Genomic DNA, 14,950 nt, shown 5'->3' with positions numbered 1-14,950 from the left:
TGCTAAAATAAAGGCATTATCTCAATTCTGTTTAAAAGGACTTTATCTGGTCAAGATAATGTCACATCTTACTATGGAGTAACAAGGGGCTCCTCCAGGGTACATGCTCTATTTTAAATCATAAGCAGGATTTCTTCACAGAAGAGTAAGTGGAAATACAGTTCAAAATTAGTCTGGAGAAGCTTTGGTTAGAGACCCCATTAAGGCTAGCAGAACAAATATATATTATATATATATATGTATATTACATATATACATCTATGAAAAAGGTAATATGTCCCATTTCTATCCATAGTATCTAACAGTTGCATTCTAACACATCAATCTTCAATGTGCTATAGTGAAGAAATAGAAATGAGACTCCAGAAGATGTACATGGGAAGAACATCAATACCAGATCAAGCATCTAAAGAAGGAAGTTGTGCTTCACAATTCTGAAGGATGAATTATCAAGTTTTCTTAAAGAAAGTAAGATACCAAATAAATTTGGGGAAAATAGAAAACATTATTACCAAAAAATAATCACGAAGTAATCTATAACTATCTATAATCTATAACCCATGTGTCTACTTTCTCATCCTCTTACATCTTTATCATAATGGTCTACGGGCATTGATAATATCTGTGAGTAGGCAAGTAGGAAACACAGTAGATAGAGGGATGAACTTGGAGTTAAGAGGACCTAAGGTAAAATCTGGTTTCAACCACTTACTTATCACTTACAAATCACTTAATCTTTGTCTCTGTTTCCTCATCTGCAAATTGAGGGAAGTAATAGCACATTCCCTCCAGGTTTGCTGTGAGAATCTAACTGAGATTAAAATTTGTAAGGTGTTTTGCAAACCTTAAAATGCTATACAAATAAATGCTAGTTGTAATCATCATCATCATCATCATCATCATCATCATCATCATCAAATATTTGGAGGCAGCATAGTCTGGTAAAAAAGTTGTGAGACAGAATAGACTGAAGACCAACATTGGAATTTTGAAGATCTGAGTTCAAGTCCTTCCTCAGATATCACCTGTTTGATCACTGGGAAGCCATTTAACCCCTCAGTGCACTAGGAAAAAAAATTATATTACAGACTAGTTGCCATTATGAATATTTGGAGAAACTTTCCAAAGTAGAAATTATCTATGCAGATGAATTTATAGATCTGAATCTCTTCTCCCCTCCCAGTCTAGGAAAAAGTGTTCTGAACTAGTTTTTAAGAACCAGTTTTTAAAATTTGTGTGGCTCTTTAGCATTAGAAAAAATCTACTTACAGATTGTAAAAGCTGAAATGAGTATAATAGATTATTTAGAACAAATCCTGAGTCTGAATTTATAAAACTAGTAGGTAACAGAGCCAGAACTTGAATTCAAGTCTTCCTATGTTAAACTGGGTGTTTTTTCTATTATACATAAGGTTAATTCTCTTGTCCTCAGTTCCTCCATAATAATTTCACTGTCTACCTCACAAATTCATATAATATTTGTGAAAGCATTTTATAAATAAGATGTTATTGAAGTAACACTCTTGTTCAAATATCTTTTAATACCAAGTAAAAGTTTTAAGAGAAATAATTTTCTAGATATATTGTATAGAATTCAAAATTATGATGGCAAACTGATATTTTCTTTACAGTTAAAGTAATGTGAAAAAATTTAAAGGTACCATCTTTCTTTAGAATATGTGATTAACAATTCCACTGGGTTTTACATGTATTTTTACTCAAAACAACCAAGTGTAGCTAATATAATTGTGACATTTTACTAGGTATCTTTTGAATGGTATTTAAAATAAAATCTATTTTTACTTGCTTTTCTACTTACTTCACACAATAAAAAAATGTGTTTTTAGGGTAATAAAAAAGAATATGTGCTTAATTGTAACCTTAATTCAAATGTATTTTGTAACATTACTCTCTGCATGATTTTAATTCTTCAATTTGCACATACCTGTATCTACATTTGTTCAACATATCCACATATATTCTCTGATAAGTAGATATATTTGTACTGATAGTTTAGAATTTTTTATGATTTATAGGTGTTTAACATAAAAATTTAAGATGATTCATCTGCTAAAACATTTGAACTATATCTGAGCAATATCCTTATTTCCTGACTGGTGGAAAATTTAAAGAAAAATAGACTACTCTTACCACATCCAAATTTATTATTTACATTCTAATCCCCAAATAAAAGTTTTCCTGGCCATTTCTAGGATTAAACTGACAGATAATTTTGTTACATTGTCCCTTTTTTCCAATGATTCATATGTCAAGTGATATTTTAAAGCTTTGACTCTGAGTCAACTGCTCAGTTCACATGTCATAAGCAGTGTTGTCTAAAGGCTTGAACTGAAGTCATTTGTTTGAAAGAAAATATTGTTGCCAGCATTCTTGGGGTCTTTAAGGTTCACAATGATGACCCCTACAAATTCCTGACCTTGAAGCTCCTTAATCTAAACTCCAACTACCTTCTAATTATATACACAAACATCTAGCCATATATACATAAATATACACACATTCCCTCCCCCCCATTCAAACAGTTGTTAAATCATGTGAATTCCATCTGTTTATGTTTTTTCTTCTACCCCTTGTTTTTATTCTCACCATCACCAGACTAGTTCAAGCCCATATTACCCTGATCTATTGTTTCTGTGTCTAAACTGGTTTCCTTAAGTCTAATCTTTCCCTGCTCTAAGTCATCCTGAGCATTACTATCAGGAAATCGGATCACTTCCTGATTGAAAATTTGGGTATTGTATATTTGAAGTCCGGTGTTGTTACCCAATATATCCTTGGGCAAATTATTTAATGTCTCAGGGCTTCACATTCCACATCTGTAACAGCATTGACTAAATGATCTTTAAGTTTCCTTCCATTTCTAAATCCTATGTCTTTACTCTTATTCTTACAAGTAAGCCAGCTGAGGTACAGAGAACTGATATTTGAAAAAATCCCTATCTCATAGACTTATAAATGTTTCCTATATTAGGTCAGATTATAACCTCTGCATGACTTCCATTCTTGAATGATTTTCATGCATGCCTTCTGATATATCCTTTAGAGAGATGATCATTGAAATGCATTGGAAGCCCTCCTCTGAATATATTTATTTTTAGGGGGATAGCAATGTAGCAATGTCCATCTGTTATCCTTTAGACTTGTTAAATGACTGGCATTTTCCATACCTTAATGATTTTTATGGTACTTTACACATGCAAATCATCATTGGTAAGTGGCTTCAAATCTACCATATGTCTTTCTTTTAAAAATTGTTATGTTGATGATCTTTTTGCACATTCTTTGAAACTTTTGATTGCAGAAAGTTAACTAGAGGGCTGAGAAGTTGTAATCAACTCAAAATCACTCAGCCAGCATGGATTGGAAGCTGGCCTTGACCTCCGGTATTCTTGGCTCTTAGGGAAATTTGCTATTCAATATGGTGCACTATGTGTATAGATCTTCATCACCTCATCCTTGAACTGTTACAGCACACTGTTCATTTGACATTCTACCTCAAGTCTCTCCCCCCTCTACTCCGTCCTCTACTCAGCTGTCAAACTGATCTTCCTGAATTTTAGCACTAGCCATTATATTTCCCTACTCAATAAATTCTAATGATTCACCAATACCTCAGCCTTTCATAAGCTATTACCTTTTGACCTTTCCAGTCTTCTTATATACTGGTCTTCTGTAATCCAGAGACCTCTTTGCTGGTCCTCCCACACACTAAATACTCTATTTCTTGACTCAATATTTTCACTGGCTGTTCCCTATGTCCCTATGCCTACAAGGCTCCTGCTCCTTGTCTTTTCCACCTATTTGTTTCCTTTGCTTCCATCGAATCTGAGGTAAAGTCCCATCTTTTGCAAGGTTTTCCCAGTGTTCCATCATCTAAGTACCTTCCCTCTGAGAGTAATCCCAATTTATTGTATATATATAATGTATATATATATATACACGCATTATATATAATATAATTTTTAAAATATATCTATGTTTAAAGGCTTTAGCTTCAATCTGATAATCAATATTGATTTTTGGTTCCAAGGCAGAAGAACAGGAAGGCTAGGCAAAGGGGATTAAGTGATTTGCCCAGGGTAACACAGCTAGGAAGTGTCTGAGGTCACATTTGACCCCCAGGACCTCTCCTTTCTAGGTCTTACTCATTCCATTGAGCTCCCTAGCAGCCCTCACACATATGCATATATGCACACATGTATAATTATATATGTATAGATATAGAAATATAATAATATAAAATTATATATTTCTAATCATGTATATATATATGGACTCATTCATATATATATGATGTATAAAGATTCACATATAAGTTATCTATCACACTATCTGTCAATCTATCTGTCAATCTATCTATCTATCTATCTATCTATCTATCTATCTATCTATCTACCTGTCTGTGTTTGTCTGAATGTCTGTCTGTCTGTCTATCTATCTATCTATCTATCTGTCTGTCTATCTGTCTGTGTCTGTCTGTCTGTCAGTGTGTCTATCTGTGTCTGTCTGTCTGTCTGTCTATCTATCTATCTATCTATCTATCTGTCTGTGTGTCTGTCTGTGTGTCTGTGTGTCTGTGTGTCTGTCTATCTATCTATCTATCTATCTATCTATCTATCTATCTGTCTGTGTGTCTGTCTGTGTGTCTGTGTGTCTGTGTGTCTATCTATCTATCTATCTATCTATCTATCTATCTATCTATCTATCTATCTATCTATCTATCTATCTATCTGTGTGTCTGTCTGTGTGTCTGTGTGTGTCTATCTCTCTTTCTCCCTGTGTATGTATCTAATCTATCCTATCTCACTATCTGTCTATCTTGTTTGTGCCTAGCTGTTTGCCTAATGCCTCTCCCACTCAATGGTGAGTTCCCTGAGAGTAAGGGGTAATTTTGCCTTTCTTTGTATAGTCACGTTATGACAGAGGCACAAGGTGCTAGGCACCACATCCTGAACTTGTTCTTCTCAAGAGGCACCAAAGTACCAAGGTGCCATATCCTGAAGTTGTTTTGCCCCAACCTTACTTCCCAGAAGAGTGCCTGTGCAAGCTTACTTTAGAAATTTCTCCTGTTCTGAGAAATAACCATATCCCCTACATCCCCAGTGTCGGAAATATACCCCCTGCACAACTGCGTCCCTTTGCTTCTGTAGCCTCAGCTGCTACCAAGAAACCCCCCCCCCCCTGTTACTAGGCAGGATCTAGGACTTGACCAACCCACTGGCAATGTAAACAGCCCCTATCCTACTCTGAAAAATGTATGTGTATATGTAGGTTTTTTTTTTTTGTTGTTGTTCTTACGAGGCAAAAGGGCTTCTCTCTCTGAGTATGCCCCAGCTCTGGTAATAAAGGAATTTCCAACCAATTTTTCCTGGGTCCGTGTGGTTACAGTCCAAGGGTCCCTTAACTGTCAATGCTTAGAACAGGGTAGGCCCTTATTAAATGCTAGATTACTGATCAATTCCAGTCATCTATATACTGTTTTTTTTCAGTTTTGACACTCAGTTTTCAGCTCCAAATCCTATGTAACAATTCTAATTCTAAAGTCCAAATGGATTGTTTTGAGAGGATTTTGTTACTTGTATTGATATCCTTGATATGTAGAGTCACTCAAGAAATTCAGTGTCTTAATGCATTATAATCATGCCATGTTCTAATTATCTCTAGCCATGTGAACCCATAAAGTCTCCTGAGGTAGTTGTCTATAAAAGTCAGGAGTACTAAGTATTACATCCTGGCCCCTTTTCTTCTTCCTCATACCTTTGCTTTTAGAGGCAAAAGGAGTTAATCATTTATACATTTTATGTCTCCATATATTGTGTGTTTTTGGAAGGAAAGGAAAATTGATAGCATATTTAAATAGTTTTAAAGTGTGCTTCTCTCTGTTTGCAAAATAAATTCATTTGAGAAAATACATACAAGCATACATGTAAGTACAAAATTGGTCTCAGTTAGTATTAGGGGGAAAAAATTATCTGAACAGATGCTCTACCAGAAGCAGAAATCAAAGAAACCACATTTTTTTTCAAATTCTTCTGATCTCCCATGAGAGATTTGCTTGTTTATATGATGGAAACTATTCGCTGAGCTTTTTTATCTCCTCTCCTTTTGTTAGGTAAGATTAGCACCTGAACACGTGAAAACCATTTCTTTGATCACTTTTTTTTTTACCTTCAAGAAACTCCAGAACTTTTATTGCTAACCATGCTGAGCAGTAAGGTTTTTGTTCTTACATGTTTTATTGTTTTATCTCTTCTTCAGGGAACTGGTTCTATTAGGCATACAAGAGATAGCCATGAAAGAACTGTATATATATATATATATATATATATATATATATATATGTGTGTGTGTGTGTGTTCCTGTGTGTAAATATACATGTGTGTACGCATATATGTATATGTACATATATGTATGTATGTGTCTATGCATAAATATACAAGTTGTTAAATTACTTCAATTGTATCTAACTCTTTATAACTGCATTTGAGATTTTCTTGGCAAAGAGCCTGGAGTGGTTTGCCATTTCCTTTTCCCCACATGTAAAATGAGATGGAGACTGAGCCAAACAAGGTTATGTGTGCTGCCCAGGATCACACAGCTACTAAGTGTCTCAGAGTAGATTTGAAATTAGGTCTTCCTGACTCCAAAAAAGGTACCTGTAATCTAGCTGCTCCCATAAATGTATATACAATATATATATATATATATATATTTCCTATATACTAAACAAAAAGTACATAAATACATGCAGTAGGAATTCATTTTATTGGGAACTCAACACATGGAAATTCATATAAAGGCAAGTGAAAAAAATAAAGGCAGAAAATATGTAAAATATAATTTCTTAAATATGTTCCAAATCTACACCATTTTCCCAAGTGTAAAATCTTGCAAGCAGTTTACACAATCACACTCATTCTTGCTCTGAGAAGCTTTAGTATGAATCATTATACTATTTTGGACCAAACATTAGCTCTCACATCAATTTTTGCCTAGAGTTCTCATTTGTATCAAGTAGTGTCTGGGCAAGAGCATTGCTTTTTTTGTATGTTTGTTTGTTTCATTAATACTATTCAGTAATTTAAAATTCAAGAGGTCTCTGATAAACCAAAGGAAAAAAAAAAAACATAAAGAGCCTAAGTAAATTTATGTAAGAAATACTTATTAAATAAGGAGGAGCACTATTATACATGATTTTCAACTTATGCAGAAGTCTTGGAATGCGTTGGTCATATAAAACAAGGTTCTACTATACATATATACATATTTACTATATCTTTCCATTTATCTATCTATCTATCTATCTATCTATCTATCTATCTATCTATCTATCTATCTGTCTGTCTGTCTGTCTCTCTATCTATCTACCTATCTGTCTATCTATTTATCAATCGGCAACACAAACATATTAATTGATGGATTGCAGTGAAGAATGTGCTAGATGGTGTAATTTGGGTTTATAGGAAGGGAGGAACATCTGGTCATTTCTGAGTCATTCCCCAACTTTAATTGATAAACGACTTCTTGCTCAGAGATCACAGAGCACTTTGCACCTCTGTCTCAGGAATGATGATAAGGAGTAGTACTAGTGGTGGTAGAAGTAGAGGTATTATTTGTAGTAGTGGTGGTAGAAGTAGAGGTAGGAGCAGTGGTAGTAGTAGTATTTAGGCACTTTATTTTTTTAAAACACTTACCTGCCTTCTTAGAATCAATACTGTTTATTTGTTCTGTAGAACAAATTTATTTGTTAATTTATCTGTTATTTGTTTAATTTAATATTTAATATTAATTAATATTTATTTAATAATTTAATATTTGTTTAATTTATCTGTTATTTGTTTTGTAGAAGAGTGATAAGAGCTGGGAAAAGGGAGTTAAGTGACTTGCCCAGGGTTACATTGTTAGGAAGTGTCTGGTGACCGATTTCAACCCAGGACCTCTCATATCTAAACCTGACTTTCACTCCATTGAGTCTCCTGACAGACCCCTATAAATATGCACATAAGGTTTTCCAAGTACTTTATAAATATTATTTCATTTTATCCTCACAACAGCTCTCAGTGGAAATGTTATTTCCCCTATTTTACTCACTTATTTTTTTAATTATTTATGATAGATTTAGAATATTTTTCCATGATTACATGATTCATGTTCTCTCCCCCCCCTCCTGTTCCCTCCCTTTCCCAGAGCTGACAAGCACTTCCACTGGGTTATACATGTATTATTGCTTTAAACCTATTTCCATATTATTCATATTTATAATAGAATGATATTTTAAAACCCACAATCATATACCCATAGAACCACATGATGTCAAATGTTTTTCTTCTGGATTTCTACTCCCATAGTTCTTCCTCTGGCTGTGGATAGAATTCTTTCTTATAAGTCCCTCAGGATTATCCTGGATTATTGCATTGGTATTATAGCAAAATTTATTATATTTGATTATGCCACAGTGTTTTAGTTTCTGTGTACAATATTCTTCTGGTTCTGCTCATTTCACTTTGCATCAATTTATGGAGGTTCTTACATTTCACATTATTTTCCCCATTTCAGAAGAAATTGAGGTATAGGACTTACACAGAGTCACACAACTAGTAAGTGAGTTCAGATTTGAACTCTGGTTTCTCTGCCCTCAGATCCAGTTCACTGTTTTAACCATTGCATCACCTAACTATCATATGACATCTTCTATTATGGTTGTCCGTATTTTTTCTTAACTTCCAGATTATAAATTCCATGAGGGAAGATATCTTTCAAATCTAAACTTTATATCTTCTTCAGCTCTGAACATAGTGCTCTGAATTTAATAGTGATCAATAAATAATTGAATGAATAACTTAAAAAATACCAAATTATTAAATTGGTCATATGTGCATAGGATGAAAACATTTGGAGAATAATCTAGGTTACATAGATCTCCAAAAATCTTTTGCCTCAATTATATTATCAAGTTGTTCTCTAAAAGTGTTTTACAGACTTTGAATTATGTTAGAATTCTGTTTATGTTTCCTTCCATTGTGTTTTTGGTGGCCAAACTCTGATGTCAGTGATGAATAGTTTTAAAGGAAGCAGTTCTCTTGTTTTTTTCAACACTAGAATTCATGGATTCAATGGAAAAGTAACTTCATCAATCTCGCTCAGATGTTGTTTGCTGTTCTCTGAAGTGCTGTAGGTTTTTAAAGTGAAAGCCATCTATTTTTCACTTCAGAATAACTAATAGCCAATGACAGTGTTTCATGAATGTCACTTTTTAACCTAGGACATTAACTGGATTTGGAATAGTGACTATCTGTAGCAATTGGTTACTAATGGTCATAAGAACTGTTCCCATGTCACAATGATTTCTTTCCTCCTTAAAGACTGTAGAGGCTCAGCTGGAAGGAGGTCTGGTGTTTGGGTTGAGACTCCTGTGCTATCTCCTCCATCACGATCTGAGGGAAAGTGATAGTCAAGATGGTGATGTTTTGATTTGATTGGTCCATACTGCCTTGCTACCTCTCATAGGTTGACTTTTTCTCCTGTGAATGAAATGGTTTGGAAATTGATGGGGAGGAACTGTTTCTGCAGATGCTAATGGTAAAAGTTGAGCTCAAAGCAGAACTAGTGGTCTTGTTCCTAAGCCATTTTAACTTGGAGATATTTTGAAGTCATTTTAGTCAACCAGTGAGGTGATTCAATGAAAGACTGATAGGATAATAAAAAGTCCCAAATTCAGACCTGGCTTTGTTCAGGGAGAAGAAATAGTTTTCAAAGGATAGTTCTCTTACTAGTGATCCATTCTCTATACTGTTATCTATTCTGTAGACTTCAGACAGATTGCAAGTGGATTTGAGACCATGTTTGGAGTTAGAATCAATTATGTGTTTGCCTTTGTATTTTCTCCTTGCTCAGTACTTAATCTAGGGCCCCTGACTATCCCTTGCCCTTCGCTATCAACCAAAAGTTTAGGTCCTTACCTCCATCATCTATTATATCTATCTATTACCCAGCAATGTGGATCGAGTGATATAACTATCAGTTGACACCTGTTTCTTCTCCCTGAACTAGGTCCAAATCTGGAACTTTTTCTTATCCTCATGCATAGCCTTGGGCTGTCCCATAATCAATCCCCTTATGGGTTGGATTTGAGCTGCTGTCATGCTCCTGTCTACACTTTCTCCCCACTGCCCGCAGACTTCTCTGCTTATTTTACTATGCTGGCCTGCACTGGAAAAATGACTCATGATTTTTCTTGGATTTCCCATTAATGAATCAGTTTGGCACATTTTTAAAATCTTTGGGTAAAGTGAGGCTGTGCTTCTTTCTCTTCTTTCTCTCAAATATAGTAGACTATATTTGCTGGTCTTAATCAGAAAAGAAAGTCTGGGACACCAAGGACCTTGACATTATCAAACTGTTCAATATCAGAGAGTTATGACTTTACTATTGGAAATAACATTTAAGATAATAAATTGCCATCATCAGTTTGGCCACTGTACTCTAAAAAGCAGGTCACTTTTCCATTTGTCTGGCAGGTGAAACTTCTATGTATGTTATTTCCCCTTCTTGGAATAAGCTATTTGAGAGCAGGGACTAATTGCTTTTCTATTTGTATTCCTAGAATTTAGCACAGTGCTAATAATTACTTTTCATTTATTTATTATTATATCATAATATATTAGAAAGAGCAATAACCTTGGAGTCAGAAGACTTGGCTTTAATCCCCAGATCTGACAATAACCTATTCTGTGGTCTCTAACTCTAGGTAACTGTGGTCATGGGCAAGTCATCTAACCTCCCTTAGCCTCAGCTTCCTCATTTGGGATCATAATATTTAAATTAGAGGGGTTATATATATATATATATATATATATTTATATATATATATATACATATATATATAAAGAGGGATCATAATATTTAAATATAAAATCTTGCAGGATTTTTACAAATAAATGATTTTAGAAACTACAAAATGATGTTAAAATATAAATTTGTATTGTTAATAGCATGAGAAAAAACATTTATGCTTTGGAATAGCATAGTGCAAATGAAAAACCATTGTTTTTTGAATCTGAACACTTGGCTTCAAATATTGGCTTTGTTACTAGCTACCTTTGTGACCTTGGGTGAGTCTCTTGGCCTCTTAAGGTCTTTCTTACACATTTTCCATGTGTAAAATGAAGGGATTAAACTTATTGACTTTTAAGGTCCCTTTCTGATTCTATTCTATTAAAATTCTTAGAACAATTACTTCATCCTTTAGGAATGTCGAGTTCCAAAACAAAAGGGGAAAAAAAACCTATGACATACCATTATACACATTTTTCTTAATCCAAAAAAGGGAATTGTTTCAAGCAAATCTCTATTGTATTTTTAAAAAGTAAAGATAGATTTATATTTAATTCTGTGAATGAGCTATATACAATTGGCTACATGTCATAAGCACATAAGCCTCATTTTAGAAAATATTTGTTTTCTAATGTATGAATACATAACCATGATTACAGTGGTTCCCACCTGATGTAAAGTATTGTTGATATACTATTACTATTTCTCACTTTTCTAGCATGCTACCCTTCTTAGATTATTGGAAAATTTCCATATCTGCTATGATCAAACACAGATATCCACTTCTCTCATAAAGATACACGTGAATAATATCAATAGATGCTTTTAGGTTATTGGTAACAGAAAGAATTTACAAATGGCTTTATGGAAATCTGTGCTGCCTCATGGGTCCCAGCCTTCTTTCAGAGGCAAGACTTCTTGTATGGCTAGCATTAAGAGAGGGTTGTGAATGAAATAGTCAATGCTCCTTTACATTGTGTTATTGATGGAGCTCACTAAAGCTCTAAGTATTAGCCAGGTTTTAAATAAAATAAACAGAACCAGCTATAAACTTCTTTTCCCAGTTTAAGACTGAACAGAAAGATTACCAGCATCCTGTGGAAATCTGGAATGTAGATAAGCAAAGGTGGCTAGAAAGAAGAAGCCATAAGACTCCTAGCAGAGCCCAGTGCAGGAATGCCCTAGAATCCCTCAGCAATGGGAGTAAGGGAAGAAAATCCCCCAACAAAGTCCAGACAGAGTATTCCTTGAGTTATAGGACAAGAAAAAGGAAGAGAAAGACCCTAGGCTGAGCCCAGCAAAGGGGGTGGCAACAGAAGAAAAATGGTGTCATCATGATGGCTCCTTGAAGCCCAAATGACCATGAGGAAAATGGGTGAATAATCTCTGAGCAGAGTGAGAGGGCAGCCCACATTGCAGAATCACAGAAGACAAAAGATAACCACATAAGGGAAGTCCTAGAGCCTTATGGAAATGAAAAAAAAAAAGGAGGGAGAAATATTTTTGGTAGTGGTGTGTGTTTGTCCCCTTATCTGGAAAAAGAAAGAAAAAGACTCCAGTGGAGCGTATCAAGCAAACCCAGAACTTTTATAGCTGCTCTTTTTGTGGTAAGAAAAACCTGAAATCAAAGTAGAAGGGTGCCCACATATTAGAGAAAGTTTAAACAAATTATGGTATATGGTATATGGTAATAGCTAGCACTTTACAAATACTATCTCATTTTATCCTCCCAATGATCCTGACAGGCAGGTATCATTATAGTCTCCATTTTACAGATGGAGAAATTAAATGAAGCAGAGGATGTGATTTCCTCAGGGCAACATAACTAGTAAATGTATGAGTCTGGAATTCAATTGAGTTCTTCCTGACTTCTGATCTATGGCTCTAACCATTCTGATATTTCCCTGCCTTTGCAATAATGGGACAGAGTACCCAGTTAAGGAAGAAACTAGCAAGACTTTGATATATTGACATAGAGCAAAATGAAAACTACAAAAAATTTATACAATGATAACAACATAAAGAAAGATATATTATGAAGTTAAAATTCATAATGAAATATAATTCTGGGCATGGCCAAAATAGGTTTTTGTTGTTTGAATGTGTAAAATTGTTTTGATGATTTTTATATTATTCAATGAGAAAGGAAATGAGGAAAGAAAATAACTACTTATTAATCATAAAAAATCAAATTAAAATTTTAAGAAAATATTTGGTTTTCCTCTGTTTGTCCTCCCACTAATTCCCTGCCAACAGAGGTCGTAAGTCACAGGACTGGAATCTGAACTGAGTTCCTCTGACTCCAACATTATTGCTCTTGGTAATATAGTATCTGGTCTTTCCTGATCTTTATATCCATTGGCTGGACAAGTATGACTGAGAGACAGATCTTCCTGAGGAGCTTTATAAAAGCAGACATTTGTGGTTTGGAGATTTGGCCTAGAGGCCATAGTTTGCCAACCTTTGTAATCTTTAAAATATCTATAGACTTCCTCAAGCCTCAACTCCTGCTTGAGGATGATGTCTTACTATCTGGCCCCTCAATATCCTTCCCAATCCCTACAATGACCTTACTACTATTCACATGGACATGTCAGTAGCTATAGAGCATGAGAAACTCAACTCCTATTTGGTTCCTGATCTAAACACCAAAGCTTCACCCTCTTTGTTTAAAATCATCTACCAAGAAACTAGAGATCATCTTTGTGCCTTCTTGGAAATCGTGGATGGATCCTGTTTGATCTTCACTGTGTATTGGGAGGTCAATTAAAGACTGTGGAATGTTTAGGAGCAATTAACAGGCTTTTGAGTAAGGGCAGGGATCCAAATTGTGATCCCCAAGGGCAAGCAATCTAATAATAATATTTACAGAGCTAGGAATCCTAAAGAATTTATAGAAGTCATCCAGAATCCCCAAGGTAAAGGTTAGGAAGGAATAGCTCACACACTACGGAAGCTAACAAGTAAATAATGATTTATCTCACAAATTAGCCCCACCTGAGATAGTGTGTTTTTTTTTTTAATTATGTATGACATGCTAGCCTCTTCACTTAGCTGTGTCTTCACTCTTGATTTGGATAGTTCTAGACTCTTTATTGAAAAATAGTTTTTCTCTTGTCCTTATTTTTTCTGAAACAGATATTTAGTTTTTGTTTATAGGTTCAGGGAATTTGGTTTCTTCATCCAGTTGGTCTAGCCTAGTCCATTTAGAATCATATCTGAACTATGAATCTTGGAGAGTAGTTGTGATGAAGTCTTCTCTTCTCCATTCCCCATCCTCCCCATCCTCCTACAATGGTCTCCTTCCTAGAGTTCTTTGGTAGACTGAATTAAAAACATCCACATGCCCTTAGGCTCATATTTCCTGGATTTCCCTATTTCTTAAGGCCTCTACAGAACCAAAGCCAAGGTAAGAAATTAATTCTGTATTTAAAGCCTCCTTATTCAGTGTCCATATTACATAAACATCTATCACTCCTTCTTGTTCTTCCCCTAACCCAGTGACTAACCCATGACTTTGTTCTTCTGAAACCACTTTCAGTACAAGTGTCCAAAAGGAAAAATAAAAGCATATCTGTACACCCTGAGGTTTATTTGTTTTTTTTAATCACAAAGTAGTCATAACTTCATGGCTAGGTGCTTAGAAATTAAACACTTTCCATATATAATAATCAATAAATTTCCAAACAAGTATGAGCAGGTTCTTACCAAAACTTAGTTACACAAGTCTCCTGAAACCAAAAATAGTCCCATTCTACCTTAAGCCCAAAGATGAACTTCAATATTCAAAGGACCCATGATTTTATTTGTTGTGGTTCTCTCTCCTTTAAGCAACCAGAATTGTATATTGGAGAGAGTTCTGGCTTTGGGAGTCCAACATCCTGGCTTTGAATCCAAGCTCTCCTAAGTCACTGTGTGATGTCAGGCAAGTCAATTAAGTCAATTACCTAGTCTGAATTTTTATTTCCTCACTTGCAAATTGAGGAGGTTGGACTAGATGGTCTCTAATATTCCTTCTTATTCTATAATTTATGAGCCTATTATTCTATTTATGATGTTTTAGATGGTATTTGAGACTGCTAAGGTTGAAGATTTT

The 14,950-nt window shown here is 34.7% G+C and overlaps 1 long non-coding RNA gene across 1 annotated transcript in view; it reads left to right on the top strand.

Moving 5' to 3' along the window:
* Positions 1-201: 201 nt before the first annotated feature.
* Positions 202-14,950, top strand: part of LOC103093523 (uncharacterized) — a 32,755-nt gene continuing 18,006 nt past the window's right edge. The window contains exon 1 of the long non-coding RNA XR_468743.2: positions 202-468. This is a non-coding gene — a long non-coding RNA (uncharacterized LOC103093523). The remainder of the gene's footprint in view (positions 469-14,950) is intronic.

The sequence above is a fragment of the Monodelphis domestica genome, chromosome 6, assembly GCF_027887165.1.
Source record: "Monodelphis domestica isolate mMonDom1 chromosome 6, mMonDom1.pri, whole genome shotgun sequence".
In the NCBI taxonomy this organism is placed as follows: Eukaryota; Metazoa; Chordata; class Mammalia; order Didelphimorphia; family Didelphidae; genus Monodelphis; species Monodelphis domestica.
This window is presented reverse-complemented; position numbering and strand designations above follow the sequence as displayed.